Below are 22,331 nucleotides of genomic sequence, written 5' to 3'. Positions count from 1 at the left end.
CCACTTAGGTTCTATTCTTCAGTCTTTAGGTGCCAGACAACTGAACATGTTCTTTCTCTCATCCAACTTGCAGCTGTCCTCTCGCATCTAGCAGTTCCTTTGGGATTCTCAGTTCCCTGAAAAACCTTCCAGTTTCTGCCAAGAAGTTTGGACTATATAGGCAGTTTGCCAGAAATCTCTTGGGTTTGCTCAAGGACAAAAGTCCAAGAAGCCCAATGCAATTGCTTTTATATGTCACACCAGAGTTACAGCATTGCACCAATATGTTCATTTGGCTGGTTGGCCTATTAATGATTTTTTTTCTTCTTTCTACTTTTCTGATTTTCCCAAGTTATCTATGATGGCTGTTGCATGACTTTTATAATCAGAAAAAAAAGAAAAAAGAAAAAAAAAAGGTGGTTGTTTTCTTTGTTTCTCCCCCCCCCCCCCCCCCCGCCCCTACTCTCCCTCTATATTTATCTTGGGATCATCTATCCCTTCTCAAGTCCACTGTGATTCCCACATTTTACCACTTTCCAGTTAGTACCTGTGTGTGTTTTTCTCCAAAGAAATGAGCATTTCACTTCAAACTATCCCTTTGGACTCTGTTATAAAATGAAACTGAGTCAATTGTTAGACTTTCTAAGTATAGTGTTAGACTGTTTAACGCAGAGTCACTTCAAGCCCACCTTCTCTGTTCCTGGTTTTGTAATCTCGAGACATTAATCTGCCTCAGTTTCCTCACCTTTAAACTTGTGATGGTAACAGCACCTCCTTTGTTGATGGGCATAATGGTAAAGTGAACCTGATCTGAAAGAGAAAACTTGAATTTGGGTCATGGAAGAGACAAGATGCTACGACACAGCATCTTTCCTCCCAAGATGTCTTTCCTGGGTATTTCAGGTCACTTCTTCCCAGAGAGAGCAGGATCCCGTGGGCAGGGCACTGCATGTTGCTGCCCCTCGTCCTCGTCTTTCCGCTGCAGGCAGGACAGGGTGCTTCTGTGCTCCTGGTTACACTACCAGGGCCTGTGGAGTGTTGGACATATCTGCGTGGCAATGTTTCAGGTATTTTCAAGGATCACATTTATTTTGGAGTTTCCACATGCAGCCCAGAAGCGCTCTGACATCCTGCATTTAACCCCTCGAGCCTCCTCAGTGCCCTGCTCCATCCCTTACCTCGGGCCCTCCCCTCTGTCCACCTTCCCATGAGCCGTATTGCTTCAGGCAGCAGCCTCTCTCTCTGTGCTGAGTTTACATTCCGATCTGAGCCCATTGCACTTGGTCCTCAGTTGCACTTTGCTTCTGAGATCAGTTACTCCATATTAAAAAATATGGTAATTTCTAGGTCCATTGGCTTTTTCCAGCTTGCATCCTGGTTGCAGGATGATCGTTCGTTCCTGCCTCATCCCTGTCTTTCCTGTGGCTCCCTCAACCCCATCTGTCTCTGGTGAGTTCCTCACCCTGTCTCTCTGGCAGGTCCCACATCTCAGTCTCTGCCCATCTCCTGTCATATGTAAGGGGTCCTATAGGTCAGCATGAAACCTTATAAATAATGATTGACACATTGTATTTTATTATATGATATTATATCGATATAAATATTTGTATAATAGCATTGAGAAGTGAAATACTGAATTTTCTTTGTGAAGCATGATTACAACGTGAAAGAGAAAAAAGAGCAGCAATTACACCACAGTATTCATTGATGTCTGCCTAATGATTTTTTTTTCTCCTATTTTTTTTTTTATTTTTCCAGGGTTTATTTAATGGACATTTACTACTTTTATAACCAGAAAAGGATCTCTTTCCTCTCCTCTCTTCTTTTTTTGTATACCTCTTGGAATACTCACGTTTGTGAAAGTATGATTCACCTAGAGTTCTAACTGCAGGCTTAGATATAACTTTCTTCTCTATTTGACATTATATAATATTCCTTTGTCCATCCTTGTGAGTTGTATTTGTGACCATTCTTTCTGATAACCATAGCATTCCACTGATTTAAAAAGATACCAATTTTGAAATAACTTGTGTTTATATTGATGTAACAGATGATGGTAGAGATTGTATACTCTCAATTTCAACAGAGGCCACTTTAACATTTAGTTTTCTTAAGGGGTAAGGTGAGAACAGTTGATGTCATCTGGAAATGTGGCCATGACTAGAGAACTGGTAACGATCTTTCTCTCCACTTTCCACTCTCATCCCCCCAGTTGAGACCAATGTTTGTGGACAAAATATACAGGGCTCCCAAATCAATAAAGGGTTCCAGAATCAGCAAAGAGAAAGCTAACCGCTGCCATTGTCACCTCAGGTGACTGCTGGGTGTCAGGAGGCTACAGACAGTGTGAGATCCAGAACTGATTTGATGTTGTGTTCACCACGTTTTAATCTCAAAGAGGACAGGACCTATTTTTCCTCACATGTGGATGTATAGAGATTTTTTTTTTCTTAAATGTGTTTTTTTTTTTTAATGCTTTCTATTTGTTAGAGGACATGCTTGTTCTCAGGATTAGCTGTAGGATATATTTATTCACACTCCTTTGTCATAGTCCCATCTTCTACCCCTTTGAAACCACCTTTTCCAACTATGCTCTGACCATCCATTCTGAATGCATTTCACATCTAGAGTTTGTCTATTTTATCAGGACAGTTTCTGACTAGTCTAAACAGAACTTCTCTTTGGACTCATGGCAGGTTTTTTGTTTTATTTTTTGGCAAATATGCTTCCTGGCATTCAGAATTACTGAGCTAAATACTAACAATACTTCACTGATATGTCATCTTGATCAGTGAATAAAGGAAATAAGTCATCTTCACAAAGGACCACTCTGTGTTTTGTCCTTTTATACATGTTATTATAAATACATTAAATTCTCACAAAAGCCCAGGAGGAGATGGGTCAAGGTCACACAGGCCTTCTTAAAACTCAGCTCTCTCTACTAGAATATACCACTTTTTTTCTGCCTTGGGGCTCCATGTGACCTCTGGGCTCCGGTCTGTCCATGGTAAATCAGTACCGTCACATGCTGGGGGTAGTCTATCTGGGTGGTGGTGGTATGAGAAAATAAGATTTGGGATCTGAGCCCAAATCTTTATCTTGCATGCTATCGATTTTGTAATTGATAAACACTCCTTTAAGAAAGCTCACTGTCTCTAAATTAATCTAACTAGGTATTTCAATAGGAAGGACATTTTGGGGCAGTTACTGTCTTTGAAAAATTTTTTAGTTGCTCTTGTTGGAAATGAGAGGGAGGAAATTGCTATTTAATATGATCTCTGACTATTCCTTCAGCTACCTGATTGTCTTCCTGTTGAGTTTAAGGTTGATATCTTTTGGTATAGGAAAATCTTCAAGTGTGAAAAGGAACTTAAATCTAATTCTTCTAAGATTTAATGACTATTTAATCCTTTTAAGAAATCATAGTCCAGGGGTACCTGGGTGACTCAGGTGCTTACTTGCTTACTGGACTGCCTTTGGCTCAGGTCAGGATCATAGGTCCTGGGATCGAGCCTTGCTGCTTCCTCTGCTCCTCCCCCCGCTTATAGGCCCGTGCTTGCTCCCTCTCAGTCTCTCTCAAGCCTGCACACTCTCTTTCTCTCAAATAAATAAATAAGATCTTTAAAAAAAAAAAAGAAATCACACTCAGATATTTACTTTTTATTAAATTTGGTAGTTAAGTATGTTTTCATCATTCATTGTGTACGTGTGCTTATCTTAAATACAAAGACTTCTTAAAATCAAAGTTTCACACATATAATGAATATATTATTTCATCATTCCTCAAATGAATTTCTAAAAGTATTTCCATGCTCAACTTAAGCTATTTATTTTTTATATTTTTCTTAATATTTGGAATATTAAATAAAATGGGGTACAAATTTGTTTTAGGTTTATTTCCTTTGTGTAAAAGAAATTGAATGACCAAGCCTAATTTGCTCTTTGAGTGACTTGCATACTTTGGGCAGTAAATCGAAACATCAAGTTAGAATATAGAGTAAGTTTATACCAAGTTCCTCAAGAATGTCTAAGGAAATACTGTTTATTTACTTTTTAATAGTGAAAATAAAGATCTTTGTTGTGTCATTCTAATCTTTTACAAACATTTTCAAATATTACTATTTAAATATTAAGTAAAACAAAAATTTTATGTCTATTGAAGTTTTGCATTGAGATTTAATTTAGTATGTAACATATTAATTTCAGATGTACAAATAATGATTTGATATTTTATATATATGGTGAAATGATCACAGTAAGTCGTGTTAACTAGACTATCACTTAGTCACAAAATTTTTCTTCTAATAATGAAAACACTCAAATATGTGATTACAGTATTATTGTCACCATGTTGTACATAATACCCATATGACTTTTGTTATTTTACAATTGGAAGTTTGTTCCTTTGGCCACAGTCACCCATTTCGCCCTCCCTTCACTACCACTTTGGTAATCACCAGTCTGTTCTCTGTATCTATGAGCCAGCTCAGTTTTTCTTTTTTTAAGATTCCACATATAAGTAAAATCATATGGTATTTGTCTTTCTCTGTCTGGCTTATTTCACTTAGAAAAATGCCTTCAAGTTCCATTCACTTGGTCACAAATGCCAGTATTTGTTCTTCTTTATTACCAAATAATATTTCATTGTATTTGTGTATATAATATATTTAATATTGAATAAATAATATATATACACATATATATACACACACATTTTATTTATTTATTTCAATTATTTATTCATCCATCAGTGGTCACTACTTAGGTTGTTTCCATATCTTGGCTAGTATAAATGATGCTACCTATCTTTTCAAGTTAAGGTTTTTGTTTTATTCAGATAAATACCCACAAGTACAAATGTTGGGTAGTATGGTATTTCTTTTTGTAATTTCTTGAGGGACGCTCCATTCTGTTTTCCATAGTGGCTGTACCAATTTACATTCCTGAAAGCTCTCTCTTCTCCACATCCTAGCCTATACTTTTTTTTTTTTGCATAATAAATTTATTTTTTATTGGTGTTCAATTGGCCAACATACAGAATAACACTCAGTGCTCATCCTGTCAAATGTCCCCCTCAGCGCCCGTCACCCACTCACCCCCACCCCCCGCCCTCCTCCCCTTCCACCACCCCCAGTTCGTTTCCCAGAGTTAGGAGTCTTTATGTTCTGTCTCCCTTTCTGATATTTCCCACACATTTCTTCTCCCTTCCCTTATATTCCCTTTCACTATTATTTATATTCCCCAAATGAATGAGACCATATAATGTTTGTCCTTCTCCAATTGACTTACTTCACTCAGCATAATACCTTCCAGTTCCATCCATGTTGAAGCAAATGGTGGGTATTTGTCGTTTCTAATGGCTGAGGAATATTCCATTGTATACATAGACCACATCTTCTTTATCCATTCATCTTTCGATGGGCACCGAGGCTTCTTCCACAGTGTGGCTATTGTGGACATTGCTGCTGTGAACATCGGGGTGCAGGTGTCCCAGCGTTTCATTGCATCTGTATCTTTGGGGTAAATCCCCAACAGTGCAATTGCTGGGTCGTAGGGCATATCTATTTTTAACTCTTTGAGGAACCTCCGCACAGTTTTCCAGAGTGGCTGCCCCAGTTCACATTCCCACCAACAGTGTAAGAGGGTTCCCTTTCTCCACATCCTCTCCAACATTTGTGGTTTCCTGCCTTGTTAATTTTCCCCATTCTCACTGGTGTGAGGTAGTATCTCATTGTGGTTTGGATTTATATTTCCCTGATGGCAAATGATGCAGAGCATTTTCTCATGTGCATGTTGATCCTTGCCTATACTTGCTATTTGTTGTCTTTGGTACTGGCTATTCTAACAGTGTGAGGTTATATCTCATTGTGATTTTGATTTTCATTTCCCTGATGATATCGCATTTCCCTAGGGATATTGAGCATCTTTTCATATACTTGTTGGCCATCTATATGTCTTCAGAAAAATGTCAATTCAGAACCTCTGCTCATTTTTAATTGGATTATTCTTTTGCTATTTAGTTACATGAGTTCTTTGTATATTTGTATATTAACCCATTATGGGATATATGATTTACAAATATTTTCTCCCATTCTATAGGTTGCCTTTTGACTTTCTTGGTGGTTTCCTTTGCTCTGCAGAAGTTTTTCAGTTTGATGTAGTCCCATTTGTTTTTTTTTTTGTTTTGTTTTGTTTTTTTTTTGTTTTTTTTTTTTTTTGTCCCATTTGTTTATTTTTCCTTTTATTGCCTTTGCTTTTGGGATCAAATCCAAAAAATCATCACGAAGACCAGTGTCAGCGTGCTTATCACTTATGTTTTCTTCTAGGAATATTATGAACCTTATGTTTAAGGCCTTATGTTTAAGTCTTCAATGCATTTTTAATTGATTTTGTATGTAGTGTAAGATAGTGGTCCTGTTTCATTCTTTCTCATCTGACTTTCCACTTTTCCCAGCACCATTTATTAAACAGACTTTTCTTTCCTCATTGTATATTCTCGACTTCTTTGCCACAAGCTAAATGACCATATTTGTGAAGGGGACTGGGAAAGAGGGCTCTCTATCTGTTCCATTTATCTATCTGTCTGTTATTATGACAATCAATACCATACTGTTTTGGTAACTCTGTAATAATTGTTCAGAATCAGGGAGCATGATGCCTCCAGCTTTGCTTCTTTCTCCAGATTGCTTTAGCTTTTGGCATCTTTTATGGTTCCATTCATATTTTAGGATTGTTCTATTTCTGTGAAAAGTGTCATTGAAATTTTGGTAGGGATTAAATTGAAATGCTTTGAGTAGTATGGTCATTTTTTTTTTTAATAATTTTTTAAAGATTTTATTTATTTACTCATGAGAGGCAGAGAGAGAGAGAGAGAGAGGCAGAGACACAGGCAGAGGGAGAAGCAGGCTCCATGCAGGGAGCCCGACGCGGGACTCGATCCCGGACCCCAGGATCACGTCCTGGGCTGAAGGCGGCGCTAAACCGCCGAGCCACCCCGGCTGCCCTAATATGGTCATTTTAACAGTGTTAATTCTACCAATTCATGAGTGTGAGTATGGGATATCTTATCATTTATTTGTGTCTTCTTCAATTTCTTCCATTAGTGTCTTTTAGATTACAGTGTAGAAATCTTTCACCTCCTTGGTTAATTTCTTCCTAGGTATATTATTCTTTTAGATGCAGTTATAAATGTTACTGTTTTCTTAATTTTTCTCATTGAGAATGATTGTTGTTGGTGTATAGGAAGTAATTGATTTTTGTGTATTGATTTTGTTTTTGGCAACTTTACCGAATTCATTTCTTAGCTCTAACAGATTTTTGGTGGCATCTTTAATGTTTTCTCTATATAATATTATGTCATCTGCAAACAGTGACACTTTCACTTTTTCCTTTCCACTTTGCATGACTTTTATTTCTTAATCTTGCCTAATTACTCTGGCTAAGACTGCCAATGTTATGTTGAATGAGAAGGCAAGAGTGTCTTGTTCCTGATTTTAGAGAAAAAGCATTCAGCTTTTTACTATTCAGTATGATATTAGCCGTGGGCTTGTCATAGGTGGCCTTTGTTATATTGAGGTACATTCTCTTTATACATACTCTGTTGAGAGTTTTTATCATAAATGGATGTTGAATTTTGTCAAATGCCTTTTCTGGATCTATTAATCATATGATTTTTATCCTTCATTCTATTAATGTTGCTGATAAAGATCCTTCTCCCTAGAAGAACATTTTCGTTCACACTCCAAATGCCCAGATGCTCAGAGAAGCGAGGATGTATGCTAGAACAGGACTGGAAATTAGTAAGCTAAACTATAATTATTTCTTTGCCATTAGTAGATTCTGTGTGACCTTTGGATAGTTCACTGACTTCCTTGAACTTTTCTTATTTGCAAAATGAATAACTTAGATTTGATAATTTTTTTAATTAATTAATTTATTTATTCATGAGAGAGATAGAGAGAGAGAGAGGCAGAGACACAGGCAGAGGGAGAGGCAGGCTCCCTGCCGGGAGCCTGACGTGGGACTTGATCCCGGGACTCTAGGATTGCACCCTGGGCCAAAGGCAGGCGCTAAACCATTGAGCCACCCAGGGATCCCCAGACTTGATGATTTTTAAGGTAGTTTCAAACCCTTGCAGTTTTGTATGCAAGGTATGGTATTTAAAAGTATTTATGATATACAAATCTGAGTATAAATTGCCATGTACCCTGAATCAGTTATTCCCCACTCTCTGATTAGGCTCATTACGATGCCTCTGTTTCCTCATCTGCAGGATGAGGATGCTAACATTACTGGGTTGAAATGGGGATGAAAGGTGCTTAGAGCAGTACGTGGCATAGACAGCAGTAAATGCTCTGTAAATATTAGCTTTTTTTTTTTTTTGAAGATTTTATTTATTCATGAGACACACACACACACAGAGAGAGAGGCAGAGACACAGGCAGAGGGAGAAGCAGGCTCCATGCAGGGAGCCCGACATGGGACTTGATCCCGGGTCTCCAGGATCAGGCCCCCAGCTGAAGGCAGGCACTAAACTGCTGAGCCACTGGGGCTGCCCTATTAGCTAGCTTTTGACTGAGGTCAGGGAAGATGGCGGAACAGAAAGCTCCAGGAGTTGCACCTCCACCAGAACAGCAGTGGAACTGGCAGAAATGTCTGAGGCAACTGTTCTGGACATTTGAGACCAACAGGACAATTTCTGCATTCAGGAAAAAGCTTGGTGAAGACACTGGTAGATTTCAGTAAATTTTGTTCAAATTTAGCTTTGACCCTACTGTCCCTACCTCCTACCCCTGTGACAGGCAACTGTCAGATCAGGTTGTATGTATTCCTAGTGCTGCTTACTGGAGCCACGGTGGGCAATGAGGGTTTTGACCTCCAAAAATAGGGTTGTGAGTTTTGATTGCATAGCAGAGAGGTCAGCCATTGTTTCATTCAGCTATGGGCTGAAGTGGCTTTTCCACCATGAGAAGATTTGAGACAGGATTTGCAATTTTTTTTTTACCCTCTCATGAGAATCAGACATTTATTACATAGATTTAATATATAGATTTAATATTACATATATTTTATATAATATCACATATATTTAATATTTATTATATATGATATTATATGTATATTATATATATATATATAAAATATGTGTGTATTTGAAGTATTTCTTTAAATTCCAGTTAATTAACATTATAGTGGGTGTTGCCCTCTCTCCAGGAGGAGAAGACTCTCTGGTAGAGAGTTTTCCCTTGGGTGGCCTTCTGCCTATGTGGACTGGTGACTGGTGAAGGGCCCCCCGGGCTGGTCCTGGCTCTGGGGAGAGGGAAGGAGCCTTTAGTCCAGCTGTCTGCTGGCTCTGGCCTGCCTTCCATGCCCTTGGTTCAGGCACTATGTCTTGTACTTTAAAAAAAAGTCTCTGGGACTTTCTAATATTAGTTTCAGGTGTACAGTTTAGTGATTCAACACATACAACACCTGGTGTTCATCACAAGTGCCCTCCTTAATCCCCATCACCTATTTAACCCATCCCCCACTCACCTCCCCTCTGGCAACCATCAATTTGTTCTCTGTAGCTGAGTCTGTTTCTTTATCTGCCTCTCTCTTTCCCCCTGTGATTATTAGTTTTGTTTCTTAAATTCCACATATGAGTGAAATCATTTGGTATTTGTCTTTCTCTGACTTATTTTGCTTAGCATAATACTGTCTGTCTCGGGATCCCTGGGTGGCGCAGCGGTTTGGCGCCTGCCTTTGGCCCAGGGCACGATCCTGGAGACCCGGGATCGAATCCCACATCGGGCTCCTGGTGCATGGAGCCTGCTTCTCTCTCTGCCTGTGTCTCTGCCTCTCTCTCTCTCTCTCTGTCTGTGACTTAAATAAATAAATAATAAATAAAATATTAAAAAAAAAATACTGTCTGTCTCCATTGTAAATGGCAGGATAATTCTTTTTATGGCTTAGTAATATTCCATTTTGTACATATACCATATCTTTATCCATTCATCGGTCAATGGACTTTTGAACATGAAAAGAGGTTCAGCATCACAAATCATCAGGGAAATGCAAATCAAAATGCAATGAGGTACCCTCCTAGACTGTTGGTGGGAATGCAAACTGGAGCAGCCACTGTGGAAAACAGTATAGAAGTTCCTCAAAAAGTTAAAAATAGAACTACTCTACGACCCAGTAATTGCACTCCTAGATATTTATCTAAAGAATACAAGAATACTAATTTGAAGGGATACATGCACCCTTATATGTTTGTAGCAGCGTTACGGCAGTAACCAAATTATGCGAGTCAGATATTTAAAGAAACTTTGGTGATGTCAGTGGCTGTCTCTAGAGACAAAGGTAGAGAAACTTCAGTTTCTCACATACACCAAAGAGTATGCACTTTGCAAACATAGTTTGAAAGAGTTACAGAATGAGAGCTCCAGCCCTGACGAAACAAAAATCATTCCTGAAGAGTAGAAAAATTTGATTTCCAGAGTTCCTAAGCACAGTACTCACAATATCCAGCTCTCAATACAAAACCAAAAAGCATACAAAGAAATAGAAAAGTATGGCCCATTCAAAGGAAATAAGAATGTAAAAGAAACCATCCTGAGGAAATACATGCATGGGATTATTAGTCAAACTTAGTAAATGTCTTAAATATCTTCAGTGAGCTAAAGGAAACCATCAGCAAAGAATTAAGATGATTTAAGAAAACCATGTCTAAATAAAATGAGAATATCAATAAATAGGAATTATAAAGGGAATCAAGAAAAATCTGGAGCTGAAAAGTGCAAAACTAAAATGAAAAAAACTCACTAGAGGAATTAAACAGATTTGAAGTGATCAGCCAGCTTGAAGGTAAGACAAGTGAATTTATCCCCCTTGAAGAATAAAAAGAAAAAGGAATTAGAGAAATCTGAGGAAAAGAATGAAAGATGAAAGATTTTGAAGAAATCATTACCAAAACTTTCAAGACTGAGGAACGACATGAATATAAACATTGAAAAGTTCAGTGAATTCCAATCAGGATTGACATGTGGATCCACAGTGAGACACATAATAGTCAAATTGTGAAAACCCAGGGACTCCTGGGTGGCTCAGTGATGGAGTGTCTGCCTTTGGCTCAGGTTGTGATCCTGAGGTCGTGATCCTGGGGTCCTGGGATCGAGTCTTGCATCAGGCTCCCTGTGGGGAATGCCTATGTCTCTGCCCCTCTCTCTGTGTCTCTTATGAACAAATAAATAAAAATCTTTTTAAGAAAATGGTCTAAACCCATTGGCAAAGAGAGAATTCTTAAAACAACAAGAGAGAAGTGACATCATGTACAAGGGATCCTCAGAAAGATTGAGATCTGATTTCTTACCAGAATTCATATGGCCATGGGCAGCCCAGGTGGCTCAGCGGTTTAGCGCCGCTTTCAGCCCATGGCTTGATCCTGGAGCCCTGGGATCCAGTCCCACGTCAGGCTTCCAGCGTGAAGCCTGCTTCTCCCTCTGCCTGGGTCTCTGCCTCTCTCTCTCTCTCTCATGAATAGTTAAATAAAATCTTTTTAAAAAAGAAATCATGTGGCCAAAGCAGTGAGAAGACATACTTTAAAGTTCTGAAAGAAAAAAATGTTGGGCAAGATTGTAGACCCATCAAAATTATATTTCAAGAATGAAGAAATTGAGACATTTCCAGATGAACAAAAGCTAAGGGAATTCATTACCAGTTGACTTGCCCTACAATAAATGCCATGGGGACTCCTTCAGCCTAAAATAAAAGATATTACACAGCAACTTGAAACCATAAGAGAAAATGAAGAACACTGATAAAGATAACTACATAGACAAATATAAAATCAAGTATTACTGTACTTTGGGTATTGTTTGTAATTTCTCTTTTTTTCCTATATAATAAACAAATGCATATACTACCAATAACTATAAATCTTTGTTAATGGGCATATTATGTATAAGGAGGTAAGCTTTGACAGTGTAAAGGGGAAGGGTTGGAGATATACAGGAACAGGGTGTTTGTATAATATTTAAATAAGATTGTCATAAGTTTAAAATGTTAATCGTAATCTCCAAAGTAACCAATAAGAAAATTAAAATATGTAGAAAAGGGGAAAAAAAGAAAATTAAAATGGTATGCTATAAGCAATAATAGAGGAACTGGGAGAATAAAAAAATACATACATCATAAAGGAAACAATAGATAAATCCTAGAAACAAATCCCTTTTTATCAGTAATCACATTAAATGTAAATGGATGATACTTGACTATTAAAAGGTAGAAATTGTCAGATTAGATAAAAAAATTCCAGGACGTATCTGTATACTTATATAAGAGACTCAATTTAGATATAAGGACACACAGAGATTGAAAATAAAAGGATGGAATAAGATATTCCACGAAAATAGCAACCAAAAGAGAGCTGGAGTGGCTGTATTACTGAGACAATATCAACTTTAAATCAATAAAGTTTACAAGAGATGTTGACATTATGTATTGATAAAGTTTCAGTTCATCAAGAAAGACGCAGTTATAAACATATATGCACCTAACAAAAGTATTTATGAACTAGAAGACTTAATATTGCTGAGATGACAATACTACCATAACATTCTACAGATTCAATACAATCCCTATCAAAATCCCAATGGTGTTTTTTACAGAATAGAAAAGTCTATCCTAAAATTCATATGGGCTCTCAAGACTAGCCAAAATAATCTTAGAAAAGAAAAATAAACTTAGATTACTCACACTTCCTAATTTCAAAACTTACTGCAAAGCTAGAGCTTTTGCATAAGAATAGTATAATATCATCATAAAGATAGACATATAGACCAATGTTATTGAATATAAAACCCAGCATAAACTCTCATTATATGATCAATTAGTTTTTGATAGTAGTGCTAAAACAATTAATGGGAAGAAGATACTCTTTCCAAAAAGTGATGCTGGGAGAACAAAATATCCCCAGCTAACGTTATATTTAAAAATGAAAGATTGAATGTTTTCCCTTTATTTTTTATTTTTATTTTTTATTTATTTATTGCTTCTTTAAAATAAGGAATAAGAAAAGGAAATCTACTTTTACCGCCTCTGTTGAACATTTTACTGTAATTTCTACCTAGGGCAGTTAGGCATTAAAAGGAAATAAAAGGCATCCAGATTGGAAAGGAAGAAATAAAACTTGCTCTTTTCACAGATGACATGATCTGTGTAGAAAAACTAAAGAACTCACTAAGAAACTACTAGAAGTAATAAGTTTAGCAAGATTGCAGGAAAATATCAATATATAAAAATCAGTTACATTTCTGTTAGACTTGCAGTGAACAACCTGAAAATGAAATTAAAACAGTTCTGTTTACAATAGCATCAAAAAGAATAAAATTTTTAGGAATCAGTTTAACAAAAGTACAGTATTTATGCTCTGAAAACTATAAAACATTGTTGGAAGAAATTAATATTGTTTAAGATTATAATACTCACCAGATGTTAAGATTATAATACTCACCAAATCGATACATAGATTTGGTACAATACCTATCAGGTTCCCAGCTGGCTTCTTTATAAAATTGACAAGCTGATCCTGAAATTCATGTGTACACTCACAGGACACAGAATACCCAAAAAAAATCTTGAAAAAGATGAACAAAGTTGAAAGACTCACACTTCTCAATTTTAAAACTTAATACAAAGCTATAGTAATCAAAACAGTATGTTACTGTCATAAGGATAAACATAGACCAATGGAATAGATTAGAAAACCCAAAAATAAACCCATATATCTATAGTCGGTTGATTTTTGTAAAAGGTGCTAAGATCATTCAATAGAGAAAGAATAAATTTTTCAACTAATGTACTGCTGGACACCCACATGCAAAATAATGAACTTGGATATTTACCTGACACCATAAACAAGAAGTAACCCAAAATGAATCAAAGACTTAAATGGAAGAGCCAAAGTATGAAAATCTTAGGAAAAAAGATAGAACTATACCTTCATAATTTGGATTTGGTAATGGATTATTAAGTATGTCACTAACAGCATAAGCAACAAAAGAAAAAAAAAAAGATAAATTGCCCATCATCTAAATTAAGAAATTTTGTGATTCAAAAAACACTATCAATACAGTGAAAAGCACATTACACTGAGTGAAATAAGGCAGAAGCACAAAGATAAATACTGTATGATCTCACCTATACATGAAATCTGAAAATGCCAAACTCATGAAAAACAGAGTAGAAGAGTGGTTACCAGGGCCTGGGAGTAGGGGAAATGGGGAGATGTTGGTCAAAGGACTCAAACTTCAAACTAAGATGAATAAGTTCTGGAGACCTAATGTACAGCATGATGACTACACTTACTAATGCTGTATTGTAGATTTGAAATTTTCTAAGAAAATAAATCTTAAGTGTTCTCTTCACCAAAAAAAAAAAAAAAAAAAAGTGATTATGTGCGGTGATAGATATGTTAAGTAGCTTCACTGTGGTAATCTTTTCACAAGATGTACATGTATGAAAACATCAGGTCCCACACTTCAAATATATGCAGTGTTTTTCATTTATACCTCAGTAAAGCTGGGGAAAAAGTAAGTGAACCCACAGATGGGAGGCAATATTTGCAAATCCTATCTAATACATGACTTGTGTATGGGGTACATAAGGAGCTCTTACAACTCGGAGCCCTTTTCACTGCTTTGCTATGCAAACCATGCAGTCTTCACTAAAATGAAGATAATTCTGTATAGCTGACTTTCTTCCCAGGATAGTTTTAAGAATCAGATGAGGTCATTTAAGGAAAAGTAACTTATAATGTGCTCATTTAATTAATGTGTAAAATGTAAATCATTGTAATTAAATGTACTTATTAAACATTATGATAAACATAACAATATACATTATTATGCTTTCCCTCTCCTAGTAGACCAAACTCTTTATTAAGCTAATCCTATTCTTATTTGTATCTGTTCATATACTGAGTAATTTCTTATATATAATAAAGTGCTCAGTAAATGTTGTGGAGAAGAATTTTATTGACATAGTCTAATCTTTGAAATAATATAAAATACCTGGATACCATTTGGTTTTCCCAAGAGGATGCTACAGACTATTTAGAATGACTTGTACAATTGATTATTATATTGTTTCCTTTGGAGATCTGCTTTGCAAATGAGAAATGTTTTAAAGACAAAAACGGAATATGAAAAGACTTCCATTGAGATGGGTCTGTTCCAGTGTCTTGCTCTCACACTGTTGACTCTCCGTGTCTCATGGAGCTAGTGCTTTGCCATTGCCTGCCCCCGAGGAAGCCCACTGAGTAGAGTCCAGAAAGAGAAGAGCGTTAAATGACTCCGTCACCGATGAACACAAATCTTCATGTGCTTTGTCTTTGAATTAATAAAGAACATGTATTTGTTAAGCAGCAAGTTATTCACATTAAGATTTTAGATAGTAAGTTTAATAGAGTATAGTAAAAAATGACTTGAAGTCCTATTTACAATAAGATGTCTAAATTACAAAGTGAAACTTCCAAACAAGGAACTTCTGCGAGTAGAGTGCAGTTGCGGATTGTCGCCTAGAGGGCTCAGCACGGTGCGCGGCACTCGGACACCCGGGGAGACCTGGCAGCGGGGCTGGAGGCAGATGCTTGCGGCTAAGTCTGGGTTTCACCTGGGCTGACGAACCTTCGAGATGGAACGCTGCCAGGGTAAGGGCGCACTGACCTCCCTGTGGTTGCCCACCTGTCTTCAGGTAGGGCTGGGCCCTCCGTGAGAACCTGGCAGCGTCGGAGCGTTGAGTCTGTCCCGAGGGTGGTGCTGCCCAAAGGTGCCCCATCCTGCACCCGTGTTACAGCTGAGGCCAGAGCTGGAGCCGCAGAAGGACCGTCAGGGGCCGATCTGGTGGGAGGCAGTGGGCGCCAGTCCGAGGGGCCGCGGAGCTTGAGGTCCGTCCCCCTCCCCGGTCAACCCTTACCAGGACCTACAGCACTCAGATCCCTGTAGCATCTCGGAGAAGGTTCTCCCTCTCGGGGGCCCAGACACGGTGTCTCTGTTCCTGACTCTGGTGGGCGCAGTGTCTCTGTGGGGTGTTGTCTGGACGTTGGCCTAGGACAGCCTGCCTGGTTCCGCTGTGCGCCGGTTGCTGTGTGGCTGTGTGAGGTTCCTGCTCTCCTTATTTGCCCTAATTTCTTTGTTTGTGAAAATAAGCTGTGCCATTCAAGAGAAGTTATGCTTTCTCTGTAAAATAGTTTTGATCCCAGAATGTTCTTACTCCTTTTATAATTTAAAGTATTGCCCTTTAACCAGGCTTGCACATTTATCCAGTTTAACTGAGGTTTGTTCTGTTTGAAGCTAGACTAAGCTTACTATTTGTCCATTTGTGGTAATAATTAAACCTAGGCTTTGTAATTTTTGAGGACAATATTTCTTGGTCTTATTTTACTGATTCTTTTATTTTAGTAGCATCAACTTCAGCTCTCTGTGATCATTGTCTTCACAAATTCCTTTTAATTTCCATTTGGTGAATCCTTTTGTTCTGAATTTCATAAATTTTCTACTGAAATTTCAGTTTGGGACATTTCATGGATTTTAGAAAAACAATTTTCAATCCTTTTCATTTCCTTTTACCCCTTTCTATTCTCAGTACACTATTCAAATACTGTAGTCTGTTCCTCACATTTTGTGCCATCTCAATTTTTGTTTCTCCTTGTTGAAATCAAACGATTTAGCCATCAAAACATTCTTTACGTGTGAACATTATCTGCTCTGTTTGACCAACATTATGTATGGTGACCATTACTAGAATTCCTTTTTATACCTTTTAAAGTATATTGTTACTTTAAAAGTTGTTGCCTTTGTTAATCTTTAGTGGTCTGAATCTATTTGCAGATTGTTAAATTATTTATATGAATAGTTACTATGATTTTATTGATAGAGTGGTTTTTAAATCACATTTCATCTCAATTAGAATTTTAAAACAAGACAACAAAACAAACAACTGCCTAACTGAAAATCCGTAAATCTTCAGTCTGTCCTGAGCCAGTTTCTTCTTCTGAGAGCTCTCGTAAAAATTATTGTAAGTAAAAGCTGAGTCAGCAACACTGACCCTTTGTTTGTCTTGGGTATTGGCATTTCATCTTTTTGTTTCTAAGTTTCCGTGTTCTTTGAAGATGGTTCCCACAGTTGAGGTTTGTGGTTATTGACATCCTAGAGTTGAGGTAGGCTTTGTTACCTGTGTGTTTAGAAATGTATATATTTCTGATTAAAAATGATACAACAAAGATTTCTCAATTTCAGTAGTTAAAAAAGGATCAATGTCTTGTTTAAGTAAAATTAAACTATTGAAATGAGAATTGTAAATGGTTTGTTATGGGAAAGATACTATTTTGAAAATTTTATAGAATAATTTTTATAAACTCAAAGTCTTTGAAGAATAATATCATTTAATATAAAACATTTTAATATATCAAATAGATTCATACCCATTATTCCTTAAAATACTCTAACATAAATGTTGCTGTATCCATATATGAGACAGAATGGATTCTATTAGTTTAGGTGATATAATCAAGATCATTTGGCTTATACAGAACAACACTGAGACTTGAACCCAAATCTCCAGACTCATACTCTGTGTTCTCTCTGCTATGCCACCCTTTAACTCCAAATAGACATTTTACACCTAGAAAAAAATATAGAATGGTATATTCGATGTTTCTAAAAGTGTGTATGCTGTTGACTTACTGATACTACAGATAAGGAGGCTTTCTTAACTCAGTCAAGTGAAGCAAAGTGGCAAGGTGTAATTTTCTTTGCAGCAATTGACCTGTGGGCCCAGAGATTTACTGGATAATTTTTGTCTCTTTCTTCTGCTGCATGGAGTGAGATCTTTATTGTTAATTAGAGGATGAGAAAGCCAAGTTGTTCATGTCAACAAGCTAAAGCAGCAAAACACTCACTGCAGCTGTAATGATTTCAAAGCTTGACGAGATATGATGGAACTCACAGGAGAAAGTGCTGCTTTCCTACAAGGCCTCCATAGAAGTGCTCGTGCTAAGTTCCGATGGCTGGGTGGGTGTTTTGTCAGGGTAAGCTCGAGGTGCGTTATAGGTAGTCCTGTAAATGGTCATGTGTGTTTTTTTCTAGAGTAGTAATCCTCAAAGTATGGCTGTGGGCAAAGCAGCATCAGCGTTACCTTTGAACTTGTTGAATATGCCAGTGTGGGCCCCACCCTAGACCTACTTAATCAGAAACTTTGGGGGAGGGGTACAACAATTTGTGTTTTAACAAGTCTATGGTTCTGATTCATGCTAAGGTTTGAAAACTTCTGTACTGGAGTCACACTGGGAGATAAAGACTACAAGATAAGGATTTAAGGTTGGCCTGGGAGAAGTAATGCTAAGAAGCAGGCAAATACACTTAGGCTTATATTCAGGAGAGAGATGTCTTACAACTTAGTGTCAGAATGACCCTTAAAGATAGGGACCAGTCATAAATGATACAAGGGTATCCAGGTTTTTTTTTTTTTTTTTTTTTTTTTTTTCAGGACTGCACTATGCCCTTCTCTTGTTAATGCATCTGTTTGGAGCTTGTCATAAAGATTCCTACTTCTGGTTTTCAGACAACATTATTGAAAGGAGCAGGTGTGTAGTCTTTTCCTCGGGAAACAGGAAGCATACCTGTAGGAAGCCCAGCCATAGCCTTGTGCTTCGTTGACTTAGTGGAACATGCTTTAGTGCAGCAAAGTAGCTGAAAGATGATAATCAGCCTTTTGAGTGTTAGTCACAAACCCAACTCTGTAGAGAAATTGTACTGTCATAGCACAAATCTAAAATTAGAGAGAGGGAGAGAGAGAGAAAATTGTGACACTAGGAAAAAGAAAATATGAAGAAAATGTTGAGTCATAGTTAGGTGGATCAGTTTGGTCATATTTGAGAGTTACTCAAATAGGAAGTGATTGTTATATAATTTACCCAATTATTTGAGGCAATTTACTATTAAAGAAAAGATTGATTTAAGTGTTTATGTATATATATTAAAAATACATTTTCATCATGTGAAGAAAAAAGACACAATAATACAAAGAAGAACATAAAAAGTTACCTGCATAAAATCCTTTCATCTAGGGATAAATTGCTTGATTTTTTGGTGCAGATCATTCTAGCACTTTGTCCTTCTAAGAATATTAGAAATATATAGTCTTACCACATAGTTCTTATAGGCCTGAGTCTGTTTTTCTGATTCAATAGTATAACAAGAGCTCCACCCATAATTTCGTTTAAATATATTTTTTTGAATTAGGATTTTCAGTGCTATCATTTGTATCATTGTTTCATGATTTACTTTTCTACTTGTTTTAGAAATTTCTATTTTTTTGCTATATATATGAAACTAGTACAATCAATATTTTTATATATTTTATACATAGCTTTTTTCTCCACATCTTGGATTATTTCATTAGTATAGATTCTTTACAGTGACTTTGTTGAATAAAACTATATGAACATTTCTAAGACCTTTCATTACCCAGTTGTGTATAGAAGTGGATATGCTACAATAACCGAGAGAAAACTTAGTTTTTTGAGATATCCTGTCTTGCATTGTAAAAATTAGGTTAACCTCTAGAGATTTTAGAAATAGGCAGTATCAGGTTGCCTGGGTGGCTCAGTCGTTGAGCGTCTGGCTAGAGCTCAGGTCATGATCCTGAAGCCCTAGGATGGAGCCCCACATTGGGCTCCCTGCTCAGCAGGGAGCCTGCTTCTCCCTCTGCCTCTGGCCCTCCACCCCCAGCTCTCTCTCTTTCTCACTCTCAAATAGATAAATAAAATCTTAAAAAAAAAAAGAAAGAAAGAAATAGCCAGTATCTAATAATACTAGCTACTGTTTTAAAGGACAGCTAGTGTGGTGCCAGGCGTTATACGTAGTCATCTGCGTGTGCAGCTTGTACATATGTACCTAGTGTCACAATAATACCATCCCGATTTTAGATACGAAAAAGTTAAAGTTCAGGAAACTAAAGTAGTTGATGAGGACAAAATAGGTAATAAGTGGCAGAGCTAGAATTTAAACCCTACTCAGTCTTCAGACCAGGCTTTTCCTCCTGCTTTGTTCTTGTATTTTCTGTCAAGTTCTGGGAGAATTTTCATCAGATAAAAATGTGGGATCTGTGCCTTGAAAATAAAATTTACAACCACTGCTAGAAACATAGTGGTTCTTTAAATTACCATTCCCAGTGGCCCTCTGCTTGGAAAGGAAGTCACTGGATTAGAGATTTATGTTTGTCAAGAGAATTAGACTTCTGGTTTACCAAAAAGTTTATTCTCATATTTTATACCCTCCTGTGAATTCATCTTACATGTTATTTACTGTCCTATTCACTTTCAAACAGAAATAAACTCCTCAATGTTATGTTTGTTTGGATAAAAGGGGAATTAGACATATATTCTGGGAATTTAAAAATCGCGCACACAATTATAAATGTCAGTGTCCTAATGCAGTGGTTTTTATCAGTTTCTTAGTCTGATTTGGATAGGAAGATAAAAGAAATGCATTTGCATACAGTAAAAAGATGAAAATAAAGTTTAACCCTGAAACTTCTTATTTCTGAAACGGACTTAATTCTTCAGTTTAGAGAGATTTCCTAAGACTTGTGTTTTTTTATTTTTCTTAGAGTAAATCTGATTTTTGGCAGGGAGAAAGAGTGCCCATTCATTCACTCTTAAAAGGACTGAGAAAATGGACAGGATATTTTGCTATTTTTAAAAATTCAGAACAAAGATCATTAACATTGTCTTGTCACTAGCTTAGATTTAGTGCCCCTGTGCTGGTGTAAGTGTCCACAGTAGGGAACATGGGTGGTACTAAAGTTTGTGAAGTTAGCCCTAGAAGTCACTGGGCACAGTAGCCCCTTTCAAATCTAATCAATACATCAGTTGATAAAAGAATTTATTGATGAGTAGAATGTGGCTTATTGTTTATCCTAAAGATCAGAATTCTCAGCTCCATGGAAGTTTCTGCAGTGATAGAAATGTGCTGTCCAGTATGATAAGCACTTGCCACATTGGATACTAGAAATGGGGCTCATGTAATTTATGGAATTGCACTTTTAATTTAATTTTATTTTATTTAAATCCAATTAGCCTCCAGGGCAGGGCTAGTGGCTACCTTGTAGGCACAGGTGTAGAAAGTGACCCTAAGTGTTCTGTTATCACCAGGGACCTTTATGCAATTAAATTTAAAGTCACCCATTGCAGCTTGTCAAACTGCCTGCACTTGATAAGTGTGAACAGGGAGCATAATCTCTGGTAGTCTTACCTAAATTTCATGCTTTCTTCTTAGCCCGATCTCCTCCTGTGGCCTAGCTAACCAGCTCCTGTAAACTTGTATCACTACCCTTTCTCATGCTTCAGTTCCTCCAGGAATAAAAACAGGACTTTTCTTGCCAGTGTCCGGCTGGTGAGTCCCATTCTTGTTCTAGGGAGGTAGCCTGGTATCTTAGGAAAAAGACAGACTAGCTTTAAAGCCAGTTTGTTTGTATTTCAGGCCTGGAATGGACCTGTGGGATAGAAATGATTGTTATTTAGCCTCCTCTAAAGATCGTGTAAGTCATACTTAGGCTGCGGCGAGAGGACTGAGGACGGAGGAGCGTTAGCCAGGGCAGTAAGACCCAACAGAATCCAAGCCCAGGTATCCTAGCAAGGTGTTAGGCAAATTAGCATGAGTGGGTAACAGAAAAGTAATACTTGCTTCTAGTGACCTGTAATTCTAGCTAATGTTTAGGACGAAAAAGGCAATGAGCCTTGGAAATAACAGTAACCCTAGTCTTTCCGCACGGTAGACAGTGACTAACGTGACATGACTGAGGATAAAACTCAGCTGCCACAGCAGCAGTACCCCAGCCTGGCCCCGGAGCCCTTGCTGGGTGCAGCGGGGTGGAGAGCACGTCGCTCCGCCCATTCTCGCAGGAGCTCTGTGGGGTACCTCTCCTGCTGGGAACACTCCCTTTTCATAGAAGCAGAGTCCTAGATTGAGTCTGTCCACAGTCACCAGCTATCACGTGGCAAAACCAGGATTTAAATCTAAGGCATCTTGTGGACGCCCGGTCACTCAGTCAGTGAAGCACCTGCCTTGGGCCCAGGGCGTGATCCCGGCCCTGGGATGGAGCCCACCTGGGCTCTCTGCTCAGAGAGGAGCCTGCTACTCCCTCTCCTGCCTGCTTGTGTTGTCTCGCGACCTCTGTCTCTCAAAATAATAAAATTAAATTAAATTAAATTAAATTAAATTAAATTAAATTTAATTTAATTTAAAATAAAATAAAGTAAAATAAAATAAAATAAAATAAAATAAAATAAAATAAAATAAAATAAAATA

The 22,331-nt window shown here is 37.4% G+C and overlaps 1 protein-coding gene and 1 long non-coding RNA gene across 11 annotated transcripts in view; one reads left to right on the top strand and one right to left on the bottom strand.

Annotated features, from left to right (window-relative positions):
• Positions 1-22,331, top strand: part of SPIDR (scaffold protein involved in DNA repair) — a 437,895-nt gene that overhangs the window by 270,286 nt on the left and 145,278 nt on the right. The gene's annotated exons all lie outside the window — the stretch shown is intronic.
• Positions 14,977-22,331, bottom strand: part of LOC118353350 (uncharacterized) — a 44,001-nt gene continuing 36,646 nt past the window's right edge. The window contains exons 3-4 of the long non-coding RNA XR_004812147.2: positions 18,641-18,789; positions 14,977-17,193 (exon numbers count right to left, since the gene is read on the bottom strand). This is a non-coding gene — a long non-coding RNA (uncharacterized LOC118353350). The remainder of the gene's footprint in view (positions 17,194-18,640; positions 18,790-22,331) is intronic.

Source organism: Canis lupus, chromosome 35 (assembly GCF_003254725.2).
Source record: "Canis lupus dingo isolate Sandy chromosome 35, ASM325472v2, whole genome shotgun sequence".
In the NCBI taxonomy this organism is placed as follows: domain Eukaryota; kingdom Metazoa; phylum Chordata; class Mammalia; order Carnivora; family Canidae; genus Canis; species Canis lupus.
The sequence above is the reverse complement of the archived record's forward strand: the minus strand, read 5'-3'. Positions and strand labels throughout refer to the sequence as shown.